The 17,950-nt window shown below is 45.5% G+C and overlaps 1 non-coding gene across 1 annotated transcript; it reads left to right on the top strand.

The window, feature by feature from the left end:
• Positions 1-9,637: 9,637 nt before the first annotated feature.
• Positions 9,638-9,719, top strand: TRNAS-UGA (transfer RNA serine (anticodon UGA)). Its single transcript has one exon. It is a non-coding gene; the product is annotated as a tRNA-Ser (tRNA).
• Positions 9,720-17,950: the final 8,231 nt, after the last annotated feature.

Here is a 17,950-nt window from a genome sequence, read left to right as displayed (position 1 = left end):
CGTCGGACCCACAAACTCATTATAAGCAACCCTTGAACACATGAAGCTGCCTCATACTGAATCAGACCCTGGGTCCAACAAAGTCAGTATTGTCGACTCAGACTGGCAGCGGCTCTCCCGGTTCTAAGGCTGGGTCCTTCCCCTCACCTAATTGCCTGGTTCCTTTAACTGGAGATGCCGGGGGTTGAACCTGAGACCTTCTGCATGCCCAGCAGATGCTCTACCGCTGAGCCACAGCCCCTCCCCGAGAGGGCCGTGCAGCTTCCCTACCCGGGGCCCCTGGGTCTGTTGCCCACTGTCCCTGCCCTGGTTGATCACGAACATTTGCCCCTAGGCAGCCGCTGCAGGCTGTTGTGGAGCCTGTCGCCCCTGCCCAGATGGGGCTGCCCCCCAGGAACAGCCCCTCTAACTGTGGGGATAGCTGTGGGCCCCTGAAACCTGCATTGATTCATTTGTACAGTAAGGCGGTGGTAAATTCACTGCCTGAGTGCTAACCGACCTCTCTCCATTAGGTTGTGTCACCCCTGAATGTGTGTGCAATAGGGACTCACCTGTACCTGAGGGCCGGGCTGCCGATCCAGACTCATTGCTCTCCAAGGGCTCCTTTGCAGTCCCTCGCTGCAGTGCATCCAGCAGCCCTGAAATCGCAGAAACAATCCGATAGATGGATTAGAGATCATGGACCCCTGAGGCGCCGCACTATCCCCGGCGACCTGTACCCCGCCCGCTGTTGGAGCATTACTGTGTACCCTGCTGGTACCCCGCACCTTGTTTCGACCAAGGGCCCTGATGGCCTGAGTTCCAGCCACTGGCTGCGGATCAATATGCACCCCGCCAGGGCCCTTCTGGGGGGCCGCATCGGCGGCTTGCTGCTGCCGAGCGGCGTGGCTGACTAACCGCCCTCAGCCCGCTTGCCCCTCCTGCACTTTTTGGGTGGACCTTCTCATCCTACTGGGCCTCTTGGCTTGCGCCAGCGGCCCCGTGTGCCCTTGTCTGATCCCATAGCCGGCTTCCGTAAATGTACTAAAACCCCAAGCAGCTAAGCCAAACTTTCGGGCTGCCTGCAGCAGCAAAAACAGATAAAGTTAAATGCGTCAGGCAGTAGGACCCTGGAGACACCGGGCTGCCGAAGCACAGTCCGGCCATCGAATGCACGCAGAGAGGAACAAAGAAGGAGCCGAGAGCCGACCAGTTGGCATATCGCAGCTCAGAGCAAGTCTTCCCCCACAGAGGCAGAATATCCCAGGGGAAAAATGGGGTATTGTGAGTACAGAAGCACCCCCAGTCAAACCCCCCCCCATACTTAGCCACGTGGCCCGATCGGGATTCCTTGCTTCCTAGCTCCCTGAGGCATCAATTGGGAAGATGAAGGAGTAACCCTTAGACCAGGACTTGGGCCTCGGTGCCTGGCAGGGACCTGGGACAGAAACGAACAGAGGTGGTTTGCCAGCTCCTTCCTCTGCACAGCAACCCTGGTATTCCTTGGTGGTCTCCCATCCAAATACCATCTATTTCGATGGGATTTAGGCATGCCTAACATTTGCAGGCCCTGACCTGAACGGCCCAGGCTAGCCTGATCTCGTCAGATCTCAGAAGCTAAGCAGGGTCAACCTGGAGGTTGGCAACCCTAATAGCTATCTTTATGTATTAGTTTCTCTAGCTGGTAAACAGCAATGCCAGAGGAATCCCGATCAGGTCACGTGGCTAAGTATAGGGGGGGTTGACTGGGGGTGCTTCTGTACTCACAATACTCCTTTTTCCCCCTGGGATATTCTGGCTCTGTGGGGGAAGACTTTGGGGTGGAGCCTGAGGAAGGCGGCGTTTGGGGAGGGGAGGGACTTCAATGCCATAGAGTCCAATTGCCAAAGCAGTCATTTTCTCCAGGTAAACTGATCTCTGTCGGCTGGAAATCAGTTGGAATAGCAGGAGATCCTTCCAAAGAGGGAGGGTCTATGCGACCCAGTCCATAATATCCCTTCCCTTGGCTCCATGAAAACCCAAAAAAAGGGGTCGCCATAAGTCGGCTGTGACTTGAAGGCACTTTAAACACACACACACAACATTTGCAGACTATGCCCATGACTAGGAGCTGGCATAATAATTTAGTTTATTAGTTATTTGTTTACATAATGTATAGGTAGCTTTTTCATTAAAATTACCCCAAAGCAGCATACACAACTTAAGACCTCATAAACCATTAAAAGTCACATAACGTAAAGCCAGTATACAGATACCACAAGATTAAGAAGTAGCAGTGAACATTATTGATCAATTCACGTTTAAAAGACCCTGACCATTTTTTTAAGTCTTATTAGTACAGGGCAGCCCTGGTGGGAACCATTGCTGAAAAGGCCCTGCCTGGCCGAGTAAGAAGATCAAAGGATGTACCGTTTTTAATGATGACTTACTGTCTCCAGCTCTTCTAAGAGCCACCATAGGCTCCCAGACAAAGATTCAATCTGGGGGGCCCTCACACATTTAAAGAACAGTTGAAGAAAATATAGAAAAGAATGGTGGGAAAGAAGCAAAAAAGGAGCAGCAAACAGTACTATGAAAGAATAAAAAGACAAATACAAAATGAATATGTATACTCCCCATATGAATATTCAGAGGAAGTAATGGTGGTGGAAAAAGATCCCCGTGGCGCAGAGTGGTAAGCTGCAGTACTGCAGTCCAAACTCTGCTCACGACCTGAGTTCGATCCCAAGGGAAGTTGGTTTCAGGTAGCTGGCTCGAGGTTGACTCAGCCTTCCATTCTTCCGAGGTCGGTAAAATGAGGACCCAGCTTGCTGGGGGTAAAGGGAAGATGACTGGGGAAGGCACTGGCAAACCACCCCGCAAACAAAGTCTGCCTAGAAAATATCGGGATGTGACGTCACCCCATGGGTCAGGAATGATCTGGTACTTGCGCAGGGGACCTTTACCTTTTTAATGGTGGTGGAATCACTTCAAAGTGACTTTGCCACATTAAAACTGGCATGAAAACTAGACATTAGACACCATTTTGTGTTGAGGCTGAAATACACTACGGTAAATAACCGTAGCTTATAGGACACCTAAAGACAAACGTGTCTTCTACATACATTGTAAACCATCTGTGTTTAATGTCTTTGCCTAGTTGGATGACTTCTGTATCCATTCCAGATAGATCAACCTTGTCATTTAAATGTGGTTATTTATACACTCAAACTGTCTCCTGACCCAGTCATAACCCTGTATTACAAAATTAAACCCAAAAATAATCATTAGAAAGATATTATTAAAACAGATGTATCGGACCCACATCTGTAACCTTCAAGCTGCCCGATAAGCTCTTTGAAATAGCTTCATTTGCCAAAAGGCTTTGAAGGTGGGTGCCTGCCTGACCCCTTCTGAGGCTGCTCCCCTGCCAGAGAGCAGCAACAGAAAAGACCAGGGACCCAGGTCATGAGACTATATCCTCAAGGGCAAGGGGACTGTTAGAAGACCCTGTTATGAGGAGGGCAGTTGCCAGATGGGTTCATACCGAGACAGTCCTTCAAGCGTGTGGGCCCCATGTCATGAAGGGCATTAAAAGTAAGCACCAGCACCTTAAATTCAACCTGAAAATAAATGGAGATTTCAGGACTGGGCTAATGTGATCTTGCAGGAGGCCCCCAGTAACAAACGGGCTGCAGTCTGCACCACGGACCTTTCCAAATCATCTTCACAGGCAGCCCTTATGCGTAATAGTACTCTAGCCTGTGTTACCATAGCATGGATCAGTGTGGCTAGATTAGAGGTCTAATAACTTCCAAGCTAAAGGCAGCTGGAAAAAAACCCATTTTTTTACTGCTATATTTAGCTGAGCTTTGAAGTGAGTCCTTCAATAAGAGATCCATCCATTGCCAGCAGGGAGAATTACCCCACTCAGTAGAGATATCTCGCCAGCCAACCTCACCTCAGACACCTGACCACCACATTCAGGCACCGTCTCAGCACAGAAGTGGAAGCTCCTGGCGATTTAGTCAAGGTGTGATCTTATGCAGGGGTCTTACATAGATATTGAACAATGTGGGAGAAAGACACAAACGTTGTGAGACAGAACCCCTCCAATTGTGCATCTCATGGTTCTGGTTTTATATCTCCTACTACTCTGAGTAGGGCATGAAAAAAAAAACCATTTTAATGCTGCTCCATCTAGACCTGCCTTCTCTTCTAGGCCCTTCAGTAGATGGTGTGGTCCATGGTGTCAAAGACGGCTGAAAGATCTAACAGCAGCAGCAGGGATGTATTCCCAGTATCCATTGGGATATGAAGATCATAAATCCTGATTGAAAAGGGTCAGAAATATGCAATTCTTGTAAACCCAAAGTTGTCCTGCCTCTATGTAATCAATAACTATTCCCCGAAAGGGCACATTGCACACAGGTCTATAGTTAGCTAATACCTCCTTATCAACAGAAGGTCTGGTAACCACCTCTTTCAAAGGACTCAGAAAAAAACTCATCCTCCACTAAAGAAGCATCCACAATTTCCTGCATCAGAGGTCATTACCTCATAACAAGAGCTTATAAGCCATGAAAGGCATGAATCTGTACTGTAGGTGGTTGTTTTCGCATTCCCCAGGATCAACATTGCTCAGGTAAATTAAAATGAACTGATCCAAGGAACTGTGGTTAGATGGTGCTGTAGATGCCCCTAATGTATGGTCAATCAGCACAGAGCTGAGAGATTGTATCAGCAAATAATTGTGTAAATATCACCACCAATTGCCAGTTCACAAGCTTTTGTAGCATCACTTGTGGTGGTGGAAAGTGCCAGCAAATCACAGCCAACTTATAGCAACTCAGTAAGGTTTTCAAGACAAGAGACAAACAGAGACAGTTTGACATCGCCTGCCTCTGCAAAGCAACCCCAGACTTCCCTGGTGGTCTGCCTTCCAATACTAACCAGGGCCAATCCTGCTTAGTTTCAGAGAACTTAAGAGATCAGGCTTACCTGCTCCTAGAAATAGTCAAATTGCTGAATTATTCTAAATAATTGTGAAAGCAGTTCAGTTGACACAATGGTAGTGGAGAAGTAACATTTCTCCATTACTATAACTGCCACCTCACAGGCTTTACGATGGGCTCGAAAGCACGTTCTGTCAGACTCAGTAAGTATTCCACCTCCATCCTTTTAGACATCTGTCAGCCCTTTTTAAAGCACCCAGCTCTGCTGTAAATCAGGGAGCTGGAGCTACAAAAGATGATTGTTGAAGAATTTTTGCACTTAGAAAACTCTGGTTTCCTTAAAATAAATCACTCTAAAAGTCTTACCACAACATTTAATTGAACTGAATCATATATCTGTACTAAGAAATCAAATGTTAGCCCAGTAATACAATTTTATGTGACAATAAGATTAATTCTTGTACTCTGTTAAACTTGCCGTTCTATAAATAATTTTTCTATAGTATGTTACTTAAAGAATCTGGATGCTTGACAGCCAAAATTTAAAGCGATAGTAACAAAAACACTGTTTAAGCTTTCTCTCTCGCTGTTTGACCACCTGCCAGCAGTGTGTCCTCTCTGAATCCCTTTCCATCCCAGCTTAAACAAATCGCTACAATATGTGCAATGTGTTTCCTTTCACAAGATAGATTCCTTTAACAATAAACAACATCAATTTATTTTCTAAAGCAAAAAAACAACAACCCATACTGTTTAAAAAAAGATGAAACAATCAGAGTGTTTTGAAAATTCTATTGTACCATTGTACATCCCCAGAAAGCAAGAATCATTAAATGGGTAATTCACCATGCCATATAACTTAGCTCCCAGTTTTCGGCATGTGAATACATATCTTTTAAACTGCTACAACTTATTAATATGAATAGGCTATGATTGAGGCCCCTAACCTGGATGGTCCAGGCTCGCCCAATCTCGTCAAATCTCAGAAGCTAAGCAGGGTCAGCCCTGGTTAGTATTTGGATGAAGAAATAGTATTTCGATGAGACATCACCAAGGAATTCCAGGGTTGCTATGCAGAGGAAGACAATGGCAAACCACCTCTGTTAGTTTCTTGCCTTGAAAACCCTGTGGGGTGGCCATACTTTGGCTGTGACTTGATGGCACTTTACACACATGCTGGAGGCCAGTTTATAGAACCAAATTGGCAGAACAGGAATGTGGATTGAGCACATTGGCTGAGTGGGACTCACAACAAAATGGTTGTTTCACCATATGCACGTCACATAGCTATCCATATTTAATGGGTGACTACAATATTATTAAAAGGACAAAAATGCAGCTCTAACACTCCTTTTCCCGATAGCTTCTGCTGCTGTTTCCACTTGCTAGATACATAGCTGACTACCAGAGAAGCAGTTCACTGTAAGTGAAAAGTGAAGCACATTTGGTTAAAAAGGTTTTGGGGGTCAGAACCCATGATGAATGACCAGCAAAAAGCATGAAGGATAGCACCATGAAAATGTAGACTCTGTGGGTGGCAGCAGTGAAAAAGAAAAATTCTGTGTCATTATTAGAAAAGGAAGTATCACAGTGCTCTGATCTCTGGTGCAGTCCCACCTAGAACAATTTACAGTCCTGGTCCCCCTACTGTAAAAAAGACATTGTGGAGCAAGAAAAGGTGCAAAAAGTAGCAACCAAAATTACCATCAGGTTGCAAAACCTTCTCCCACAGGAAAACCTAAAGAGTTGGAGACTTCTCAAAAAATAGTGTGTATGGGGGCGGGGAATGATAGAGGTTTATAAAACTATACATAGTATAAAGAAAATGGATAGAGAGAACTGTTTCTCCCTGTACCCAAATACCAGATTTTGGGGCACCTCGTAAAATGGATTCAACATAATGATTTAGCACACTGTATTTTTGTTGCTACAGATTTATATGGGATATGTCCATTTTTAGTCTGGTTCTTATATATTTCCTCTGAACCATCAGAGACAGAAATATGCATCTAATAGTCTGAAATGCTTGTATTTATTTTCCTGTTTACAAGTTTGAAATTTCGCATGGAACAGAGTAGTTAATTAGTTACCAAATAAACTTTCCATAGAAAGAGAGGGAAAAACAATTTCTTCTCCTCATCAAAATGTTCAGAGTGAGTTCTTGACGTCAATCCTGGAGAAACTATGTAAATGCATTAAAATGTTTTTCCCCCATATTAAAAGATGCTCTTCCAGTGCAATGAATAAATAAATAGTTTTCCTCCAAAATTATAGTGCAATGATGAAAGTAAGGGACACAACTTTCTTTTTTCCAAAACAAAGTCCAAAACGTGGGAGTAAGGCAGCAAAACAGTTATTTATGCTTTCAAATATGAAACAGCATTGTTCCTATTCTTCTTGGAAACTAAATTTAAAGCAGGTCCTTTTTCTGTCAATGGAAATTGTGTTGACCTCACACTAGTGAAATGAAATGCAGTTGGTCTTTCGGATTCTTTTTCAAAATAAATACTCCAAACTTGCTAAGGTCACAGCCCCTAGTGAGCCACAGCACACACCCACATCCACGGCAGGTGAATTGTGTTGGGCTTGGTGGCTTCCAGGTTGTACAAAATCACACACTGTAATGCATGTTGCATTATCCTGCTGTAGTGATGACCCGGGCACTAGCCAATAGATACCTGTAACAGTCATGCAACTATATTGCAGCTAGTAAATTGCAACGATTTAAGATGGAGATTTAGCACACAGACATGACGTGAGAGGTGAAAGAAGACGGAAAGAGACTGATTGGTGGGAATATTAATCAACGGGTCTATTTTCTGGCTGCACTGTCAGTTGGGAATGTTTAATACCGGATGAGCGGAACTGATGATCCAATTCAGTATAGGATCCCTTCAGATGTTCTGTGGAAATTATCTGTGCCCCACAGTCCCTACCAAAGGAAAAAGGGAAACCCTTGCACGTTCAAGCCGGCAGCCTGTGAGTGGGAAGATTATTATCCCTGGCGGGGGAGAAAGGAGAGTGGCAAATCGGGGATGGTAATTGGTTCTTGTAGGTTATCCGGGCTGCGTGACCGTGGTCTTGGTGTTTTCTTTCCTGACGTTTCGCCAGCAGCTGTGGCAGGCATCTTCAGAGGAGTAACACTTCGTGTTACTTCGTGTTACTCCTCTGAAGATGCCTGCCGCAGCTGCTGGCGAAACGTCAGGAAAGAAAATACCAAGACCACGGGCTGCTGGCAAAACATCAGGAAAGAAAATACCAAGATCCGGGCTGCGTGACCGTGGTCTTGGTATTTTCTTTCCTGACGTTTCGCCAGCAGCTGTGGCAGGCATCTTCAGAGGAGTAACACGATGTGTCTGAACTGCACGCTAATTGGCTATCAGAGCTTCTTCTTCCCACAATTCCTTCTGGCCCGGGTAAATTGAAATCCTTTGTTCTACCAAGACCGAGTCAGAAGAGGAAGGAGGCTCCCAATTCATCTGTTTTTTCACAGACTCTAGATATGTTCTGCATCTACTTCCTGTTCAGCGATGTGTGAGTTGAGAGATTAATCCTTATGCATTTATGTGAAGAAATAATAAAGATGTAATATTTTGGACATTAAGAGTTCTGTTGTCACTACTCAAAAGGGGCCTGGGGGCCGAGCTCCAGGCGCTGGACGAGACAGCTGCTGGCGAAACGTCAGGAAAGAAAATACCAAGACCACGGTCACGCAGCCCGGATAACCTACAAGAACCAATGAACTCTGGCCGCGAAAGCCTTCGACAATATTTTGGGGATGGTAAGTTATAACGAAGAGCTATGTCTGTTGAGGGGGGAAGCTGTTTCGAAGGGGCCTGAGTGGGGTAAGCTAGCAATTGTTGGGATGAAAACAATCCAGTATTGCGGAGACAGAGGCTGTTTAAAAGTTCACCTGGGAGGGTTTTGCACAGTGGAACGGCAACGGCACCCACCTACATCTTGAAGCTGCCTTCGCCTGAATCAGGCCCTGGAGGGTCCATCAAAGTCAGCATTGCCTATTCAGACTGGCAGCGGCTCTCCAGGGTCTCAGGCAGAAAAGGGTCTTTCACATCACCTCCTTGCCCGGTCCCTTTAACTGGGGATGCCGGGGGGATTGAACCTGGGACCCTCCTGCATGCCAAGCAGATGCTCTGCCACTGAGCCAGTCCCCTCCCCGCCTGAGATAGACTGCACCTGTGCATGGAGGCTCCCTCTACAGGCACAAGATGGGGGGGGCTCCCACACTCCCCCCCCCAGCACGAAATCCCTCCCAGGGCCAGGACCGACCTCCCCCCGCCCCCTCCCCACTGAAACGCAGGGCTGAGCAGGGCCCCACCCGCGACGGCACCTTAAAGGCGTTTATGGCGTGAGGCGGAGGAGGGGCTGCGAAGGGGCGGGAAGGCCGGCGGCGGTTTTGTTTTGGCGGGAGCGAGAAGAGAACCCAACTGAGGAAAGAGGCGCTGGGTCGCGAAGGAGGGGGCCGTTGAGCGACGAGGCCTGGCGAAACTGGCTCTACGGCGCCCCCCGAGGCTCCCCCGCAAGGGAAAGTCGCTTTGTAAACAGCGGCGCTGAGCCCGCCCCTCCGCGGTTGGCATTGGAGAAGCAGAGGTGCGGTGTTTTCTCACTGGGTGTCCGCCTCAAGATTGACAGGGGCGGAGGGTGAGCTGCAACGTCTCCTTCCTGTTCTGATAAATACTTGGCTCGGCCTTACGTGGCTGTGTGTGGCAGCGATGGCCGAGTGGTTAAGGCGTTGGACTTGAAATCCAATGGGGTCTCCCCGCGCAGGTTCGAACCCTGCTCGCTGCGGAATCGCGAGAATCGCTTTTTATTTTCTTTACGTGCCCCTTGTAGGTCGTGCGAAGTGGCCAAGTTAGGACCAATTCTTCGACTGTGCTGAAGTATCATAACATTGCGCGAAACGTTTACACCTGTCGTTGCTTGTGTCCCTTTCCACCCATATGTGAAAGCTTGCTACAGTGCATTTTTAAAAATGTGCATTAAAACTCAGTGCAATCGCATGCAGCATTTCTAAAGCCAGTGTTGGGCCACAATCGGCTAACAGGAGAGGAACAGAATCAGCCAGTTCATTGTTTGAAAGTAACGGGCGGGTTTTAATGTTGTCAGCATTTGTCCAGGAGCAAGGAAAGGGTATTCCTGGTTTGCATTTAGACAACCTTGCCTGGGTTAAGAACGAATACAGTTTTTAGTTAATTTGGCCCTTTTCATCCAGGGTGGAACTAGGGTTGCCAATTGCCAGGTAGTACAGAGAAGACAAAAACCAGCACAGATTTCCAATGCAGTTAAATATATTAAGTGCAAAAAAGGTGTACGGTGAAAACACATACAAGAAACGATATACACAAAATACAAAGGATCAAAAAGATAAGGTCAGTACTAAATGTTGTTGCTTATCAATGACTTGACAGTTTCTTTTACAGGGTTCAAACTTCCAGGTAAGTGCAATTGTCCAAACGTTTTGAGGACGTATGAACAACTAGAACGGCTGGGAAAGATGGAGACGGGCGTGTTGCCTAGATCGTTATTCACGTTTCGCCAAGGCTTCCTCGGCTGATCAGTTTCTCAATAAGAATTCTATACAAATATAGGACCGTAATAGCTGCAATTCCAACCGCCCACAGGCTTAAGGATGGATCAATATACGGTGGTGGCTGGAGATCTCCTGCGATTACAACTGATCTCCAGCCGACGGAGATCAGTTCCCCTGGGGGAAAAAATGGCCGCTTTGGCAATTGGACTCTATGGCAATGAAGTCCCTCCCCAAACCCTGCTCAGGCTCCGCCCCAAAAACCTCCCGCCGGTTGAGAAGAGGGACCTGGCAACCCTATGTGAAGCTTTCTCAGGAAAGGCTGCGTCAGGCCTTTGCCGCTTGCTGGAGTAAGGGCTCTTGACATGAGTAGGCCGGGTTCTGGCGACATGACAAGGTTTTGGATCCCCATGCTTGGCATCTCTTTGTGCTGTTTCGCTTGTCCTGCTTACCGCAGTTGTGCCGATGTTATGTCTCCCCTTCCTGGGACTCGCTTGTCTCGGGATGGCTTCGCTTTGTTTTACTTTCTCTGCCTAGCCTGCTTTGAAACTGCCACCTGGATACTTTGGGTCCTTAGCAGCCTTGTGTGTGTGAAGTGCCGTCAAGTCGCTTCCGACTCATGGCGACCCTATGAATGAAAGTCCTCCAAAGTGTCCTATCTTTGACAGCCTGGCTCAGATCTTGCAAACTGAAGGCTGTGGCTTCCTTTAGTGCAGTGGTTCCCAACCTTTTTTTGACCAGGGACCACTAGGACTTTTTTGTTCGGGGCAGGGACCCCAAGGTTCAAAATAAAAATTCAGAGGATTTGAAAATAAACTCTAATCATAACTGTTAGTTAAACATTAAACTTAGAATAATATTTGAATATATATTTTTATAATAGAGAACTTTTAATTGAAAATATTAATTTATTATGGGTTTATAACTTTGTTTCGCGGACCTTAATTTAGTTCTCGCGGACCCCTGGGGGTCCACGGACCCCCGGTTGGGAACCAGTGCTTTAGTGAGTCAATCTATCTCTTGCTGGGTCTTCCTCTTTTCCTGCTGCCCTCAACTTTTCCTAGCATGACTGTCTTTTCCAGTGACTCTTGTCGTCTCATGACGTGACCAAAATACGACAGCCTCAGTTGAGCCATTTTAGCTTCTAGGGTCAGTTCAGGCTTGATTTGATCTATAACCCACTGATTTGTTTGTTTTTTTTTGTTTTTTTGGCGGTCCACGGTATCCGTAACACTCTCCTCCAACACCACATTTCAAAGGAATCTATTTTTTTCCTATCAGCTTTCTTCACTGTCCAGCTTTCATTAGCAGCCTTACCTGCGTGTAAGGCAGTCAGCTTCTTTAATCTGTCTTTTTGCTCCTAATAAAGTAGCATTGCTTAGGATCACCTGCCTGAGCGTGTGTGCTTATGGGATGCTGGGGACGAACGCCTGAGTCTCACAGGCTGCTTGCAAGAATGCGCTATATTTCTCCTCACCAGTCTTCGAGACTGGCCCCCTTCCGATCTTGTTTCCTTCCTGTGGCCCCCTCTGTCCTACCGCTAGAAAGGTAGCTATTTAAATGTTTTGTTTGTAAATAGCCAAGGAACAAAGAACCATAAGCAGCCACACAAAATGCACACATGCAGTTCTTATTGGGAAACTGAAATTTACACACACACAAATCCCCCACAAAAAGGGAATGCAACACGCTAATAAACAACAATGTTCACATGCAAGGGAGAACAAAGCCTCTACCACCGTTGCACAAGATTGCAGCGATACAAAAATCCACAGTTGCAAACGATGCATAGAAGTGCAATGAAGAAAGTCACGTGTTAGGTTTTCATGTGTTTCTGTTTTCTTCACTTCTCACTTCCCTCTGTGGCCCCCTAGTCTCGTGCCGTGGCCCATTTACGCAATTTTCACCTGTGGCCCCCTTGGAATATCCTGGGGGGGCCCGGTTGAGAACCACTGATCTAGACCTTCACACTAGGGTTGCCAACCTCCAGATACTAGCTGGAGATCTCCTGCTATTACAACTGATCTCCAGCCAATAGAGATCAGTTCACCTGGAGAAAATGGCCGCTTTGGCCATTGGACTCTATGGCATTGAAGTCCCTCCCCTCCCCAAACCCCGCCCTCCTCAGGCTCTCCCCAAAAATATCCCGCCGATAGCGAAGAGGGTCTTGGCAATCCTATGTATGCAAGTTTTTCATACATCTAACATTCTTTTTGCAACCTATATGATATTCATATCAGCCCTGCTTGTCAAAGAACTCCTTTTTCTTATCCAAAACCTCTTTTAATACGTCTTCCCTTTCACTGAGTTTATTTTTTCTAGTTGTTCCTTTTCTTCAGGGAAGTCACTATTGTCAACACATCTTTTCCTCACGGGAAATTTGTAAGTGGTAAGAGGCTATTCTTTGGGGACATCGCTCAAGTGTCCTGCTAGGAACTGAAAGATTCAGCTTTGAGTCCACACTCTGCTATGGGTGACCTGGGACCCGTCACTCTCTTGCTGCCTCACAGAGTTATTGTGAGGATAAAATGGAAGAGGCTACTCTGGGTCCCCACTCGGGGGGAAAGTAGGGAGAGCCAGCGTGGTGTAGTGGTTAAGAACGGTGGTTTGGAGCGGTGGAGTCTGATCTGGAGAGCCGGGTTTGATTTCCCACTCCTCCATGTGAGCAGCGGAGGCTGATCTGGTGAACTGGGTTGGTTTCCCCGCTCCTCCACGCAAAGCCAGCTGGGTGGCCTTGGGCTAGTCACAGCTCTCTCAGCTCCACCTACCTCACAGGGTGTCTGTTGTGGGGAGGGGAAGGGAAGGTGATGGTAAGCCCATTTGAGTCTCCCTTAAGTGGTAGAGAAAGTCTGCATATAAAAACCAACTCTTCTTCTTCTGCAATGTTAAATTAAATAAATAACATGCTGGTGAAAATGTCTTAAAGCAGTGCTCCTCAACATGGTGCTCGTGGTGGCTACGGCGCCTGTAGATGTCTTCTTCATCGCCCCATTGCTTCTTCAGGTTTGCCTCACAACAAAGAGCCAGACCTGACTTTTCTCTACATCACTGGAACGGGAAGGGCCTGGGATCATCTTTGTAAGGATAGGGAATACTCAGGGCCAGGCTGCTTCCAAGGATTTGTAGAGCCTCCCTACTTTTGGTGATTGAACAGAGCCTCATGGCAACCACGTTGTTGTGGAGCTCACAGAAACTGCAGAAGTGCTTGACATTCAACAAGGCTGGGGACCCCTGTCCCAAATGGACAACGTTGTAGACTAGAGCCTCTTCTCTATACATTGTATGTAAAAAGGGCAACAGGGTGGAATTTTTCCTTAGATTATTTAGGACACGCTAACCCCTCCGCGCAAATATTTTTAGTTTTTCAGTGTCACAGGATATTAGCCAATGCACGCAATTGAGGCAGCAGACCTGTAAGAGTTAAAAATTGAAAATTATTGTTAAAAAGCTCCAAAACCAGAGGGCCTCTGGAGAGAGAGATTTAGAAGTTACAGACAGAAAAGAATTCAAGAAGAGATAGCTATGTTCATCTCAAGGCTGGCCGACAGACAGCCTGGGTGGCTGGGATGTTAAGGGAGGAAAAGATTAATTGTAACTAGATAGAAATACCAGGTGTACTAACAATAACTCTAAACAAGTATTATCTAGACCAATGAAAATATTGCTGTATTTCTGTAAACCAATGATTTTCCTTATTTTTGTAAACCAATGAAAGTTATTCTGATTTCCATGGATCATCCCCTAGATCTCTGAGCCCAATGAAAAGCTATGATGTAATATGCGTAGTTAAAATATTATAATGAGCTTGTAAAAGGTGATAAAAGTCTAAACCCACTTTTGCAAGGTGCTCCAAGCTCCATTTTGAAAAGCCTGAAAGGGCAAAGTTTGGAGACTCAAACAGCTGTTTGGAATAAAAGAAATGTTCTTCCAGAAACTGGCTTTGAGTCTTTGTGTTTGAAATCCAACCCCTAAAATCTGGCTATAACACAATGCAAAGTCCTCGTGGCCACCGTGAGGACTTTATATCGGTGTGATGGGAATTTTGAGCCTCCCAAATGTATGCCAGTCCAGTGGGCTTAGCGTCCGCTACTCTGTACTGTTTGGGCATCCGTGAGGAGTTGCTCCAGTAGGAACTACCTGTGAGGCTGGCTACATGTAAATTTCCCACCAGTGCATATAGCAACTCTTTAGGGCTGTTTCAAGACACAAAAATGGCGTGGGTAGACAGCTTATCCTGCTACGTCACGGTTATTATCAGAACTAGGTAGTCACATGGACTTTGTATTGTGTGAATCGTCATTTTAAAAAGAGACCCTGGAATTTTGTTGTGAAATTTTAATAAATTCTCTTCTACAGCCCAGTCCACTTAAACTGATGTTCTTGAATTTAAGCCTGTTTAGCCCCATTGACGTCAGTAAGATTAAACTGCCTTGAACCAAGTATTTTGCCTTGGTTCATGTGCGTACAAGGAGATTCTTGAAAGATTTTTCCCCCAGCCCATCCAAAGTTTTTGTTTGCAACATTTAAAAGAATGGAGAGTGACTACCCAGGCATGTGGCACCAGAGTTTGTTAAAGACTTCATTCCAGACCTCTACATAATAAAAAGCATATGTTCTTAACTTTCATTACTCAAACCTTTACAATAAGAAAAGGGGTCAGCAAATCACTATACTTAATAGCAAAGGGTTAATAGCCAAATCTGCCCATGATGATGAAATTGGGATCTACAGACCAGGCTTGCAGAAAAGTCTGGTTTTGATTTTTAGCTATACTCATGGGGGTGGAAACTTTCCAAAACTCGACCTGCAACATCTACTCATGCGCATGTGTTTCAAAAAGCAAACTACCAGAATTGCACTGTTGCCATGCATGAAAAAAAAGGCAAGGGCCAGATCCACAAAGTAAAGGTTTCCTTTGCCAAAAACCACCCCATCACTACAATCTTTGAAAGGAGTTCATTTCCCCCCCAAAAAGGTAGAGAATGTGTGTGAGAAAGATTGATTAATCACACACAATCATCCAGTTGCTATGTAACACATTGCTTTTTGCTGGATGTCCACTACAGGGTTATCTTAATTACCACTACTGTTCAAGGAGTTGCTGGTTGGCGGGGTCTCTCATTCCTCTGAAAATGTTGTCTAGCTCAGAGCATCAGCCTTAAAATTGCTTCTCTGGAGCTTGCCTCCAGTGATGATTGGCTTGGACCACTCCTTGTCCCTTGCAAGGATTCAGTTGGAGGGAAGCAATACTTTTGCCCAGGAAAGCAGTAAAATCAAAGAAAAACAGATACCTGCTGCTGCTGATAAAGGTAAGCATCCAAAACAAAAAACATCACAGATTTTTTCAGGCGGTTTTTTTAATAATGCCAAAAAATCCCAGATTTGTGTTTGCTGTTCTGGAAATCATGGTAATGACCCCAAACAGTGGTTTTTGTGTATTTTTTTTAGTTCAGGAATTTCAAGAGGTACACCCCTACCAGAGATACACCTTTGGTAGGTTCTGTGTCACCACCTGGGGGAATGCTGAGGCTTTATTAGACATACTGATCCAGGTAAGTCTGTACTTCATCCCTGGAACATGCTTGTATAATAAAAGGTCAGGATCCTCCACCCCTACTGTTCTCAGGTCTATACTGTGTAGCAGAGTGTTCTTAAAATAATTGCACATAGGAAAGAGAATCCAGCAAGTTTCCCATATTTCTAAGGGTTCTCAGGGTCAGGGAGATCCCTTGATGGACCTATCATAAAGTGGGGTATCCATTCAAAATTCTACTCACCAAAAGAGGCTTTGACCAATAAACCTTTTTTCAGCATGATTTTCTTGGTGTGTTTCTTTGGGGATGAGTGCAAAGAGGAAGGAAGAGGTGTCAGACTGGGGAAATTTTTCACTGATCCCACACTGGTTTGATAAGTTACTGTGATAGATGGGCCAGAGCTGCAATGTCTTTTCTGGTTCTCTCTCGCCCCTTCCCCCAGTCTGGGATGCCGGCAAGCTGTTCCGTCTCCATGTAATGGAAGTCTGTGGTTTACAGAAAACTCAAAACAGGACTGGACTATTTCCTTTATAAAACATAAGGAATCTGCTTACAACAACTGGAAGGCAGGAGGAAGTTTACCTTCAAATAAGCAACTTTTCTTACATCTTCCCCAAGTAAACAGGCTACAGACATACTTGCTGCAGTGTTTGCTGTTAGTCACCTTGAGTTTGCAGAGATAAGAGGATGTAAATATTTAAAATAAATATGTTTTATTGGAAAGCTGATAATTCAGGTAAGGGGCTTGGAATATCTGGGGGGGGGCAGAGAACAGGCCCTCTTTTTGACTATTGCCCCGCTGATTAAAACTGCAATCCTATTTTGAAAGACTTCTGGCAGCCCTTACATTTGACAGTGAAGCCACCGCTGCCTTCTGCATCAGTCTTCCATTAACCCACAGCCAAGACTCCTTCAACTCAATGATGGGATACAAACAACTATTTTGAAACTGCAGACACAGCCAAGTGTATATATAACTGAGAAGTAGCAGGGAGTGGGCCAAAGGGTGGGTCCATGGAGGATAGGTCTATCAGTGACTGCTAGGCATGGTGACTAAAGGTAACCGTCATACTGAGAGACAGTACACCTCTGAATGCCACTGCTCAGAGGTATCATTAGGAGAAGGCCTCTAAGCCCTGTCTGTTGGCCCACCAGAGCAACTAGTTGGACACTGTGTGAAACAGGATGCTAGACTAGATGGACCACTGGTCTGATCCAGCATGGTTCTTGTGTTCTTAAGGGATCTGAGAGCCCACCCAAATGTTGAAAACTGTGGAGCCTAACTTGAATTACTGACATTGATGGGTTAGACAGATGCTGAGAAGTAATAACACCAAATGCAAGCAGTCGATGGGTATCGCAATAAATGACCCCGAAAAAGTGCAAAGCCTTTTATTGAGCTAGACTGTTTTATCATTCGCATAGCAATTACCTCACCTTCGTAACATTTCAGTACCTGTCAACCACAGCGAACAAGCTTGATGTTCATTTCTTATTAATTTAGAAGAGGATAGCAATTTCTGTTCAGGAAATTAAAAACTCTCAATAACCGTATTACTCATCAGTAACACTTGCTGCTATTGATGATTTATGCCACTAATGTCCTATTTTCTCAAAACAGAAGGAAACCATCCTTCTTACTTCTTAGTCACAGAGCGATAAGGATTTTGAATGACATACTCCTTGCATTCATGCTGCTTTGCATGAAGCAATTTTTCATTTAGGAGGACCTTGACTATTTCAAAAGCCTTGGAACTTTTTAATTTTAGAGTCTCATAAACTCTTAATTTATACCAGGACCTTGGCACTACCATTCTGTGGAGGACTGTAATAATCCCTTTGTTTTATCATGGGATCTCTGTTGTAAAAGGGGACACACAAGGGTTCTGCCATAATTTTGGAGGCACAAATATGGGATGGAGCAAAGAAACCCCCATGGACCAGGAATGCTAAGGGAG

This window comes from Euleptes europaea, chromosome 5, assembly GCF_029931775.1.
Source record: "Euleptes europaea isolate rEulEur1 chromosome 5, rEulEur1.hap1, whole genome shotgun sequence".
Lineage (NCBI taxonomy): Eukaryota > Metazoa > Chordata > Lepidosauria > Squamata > Sphaerodactylidae > Euleptes > Euleptes europaea.
This window is presented reverse-complemented; position numbering and strand designations above follow the sequence as displayed.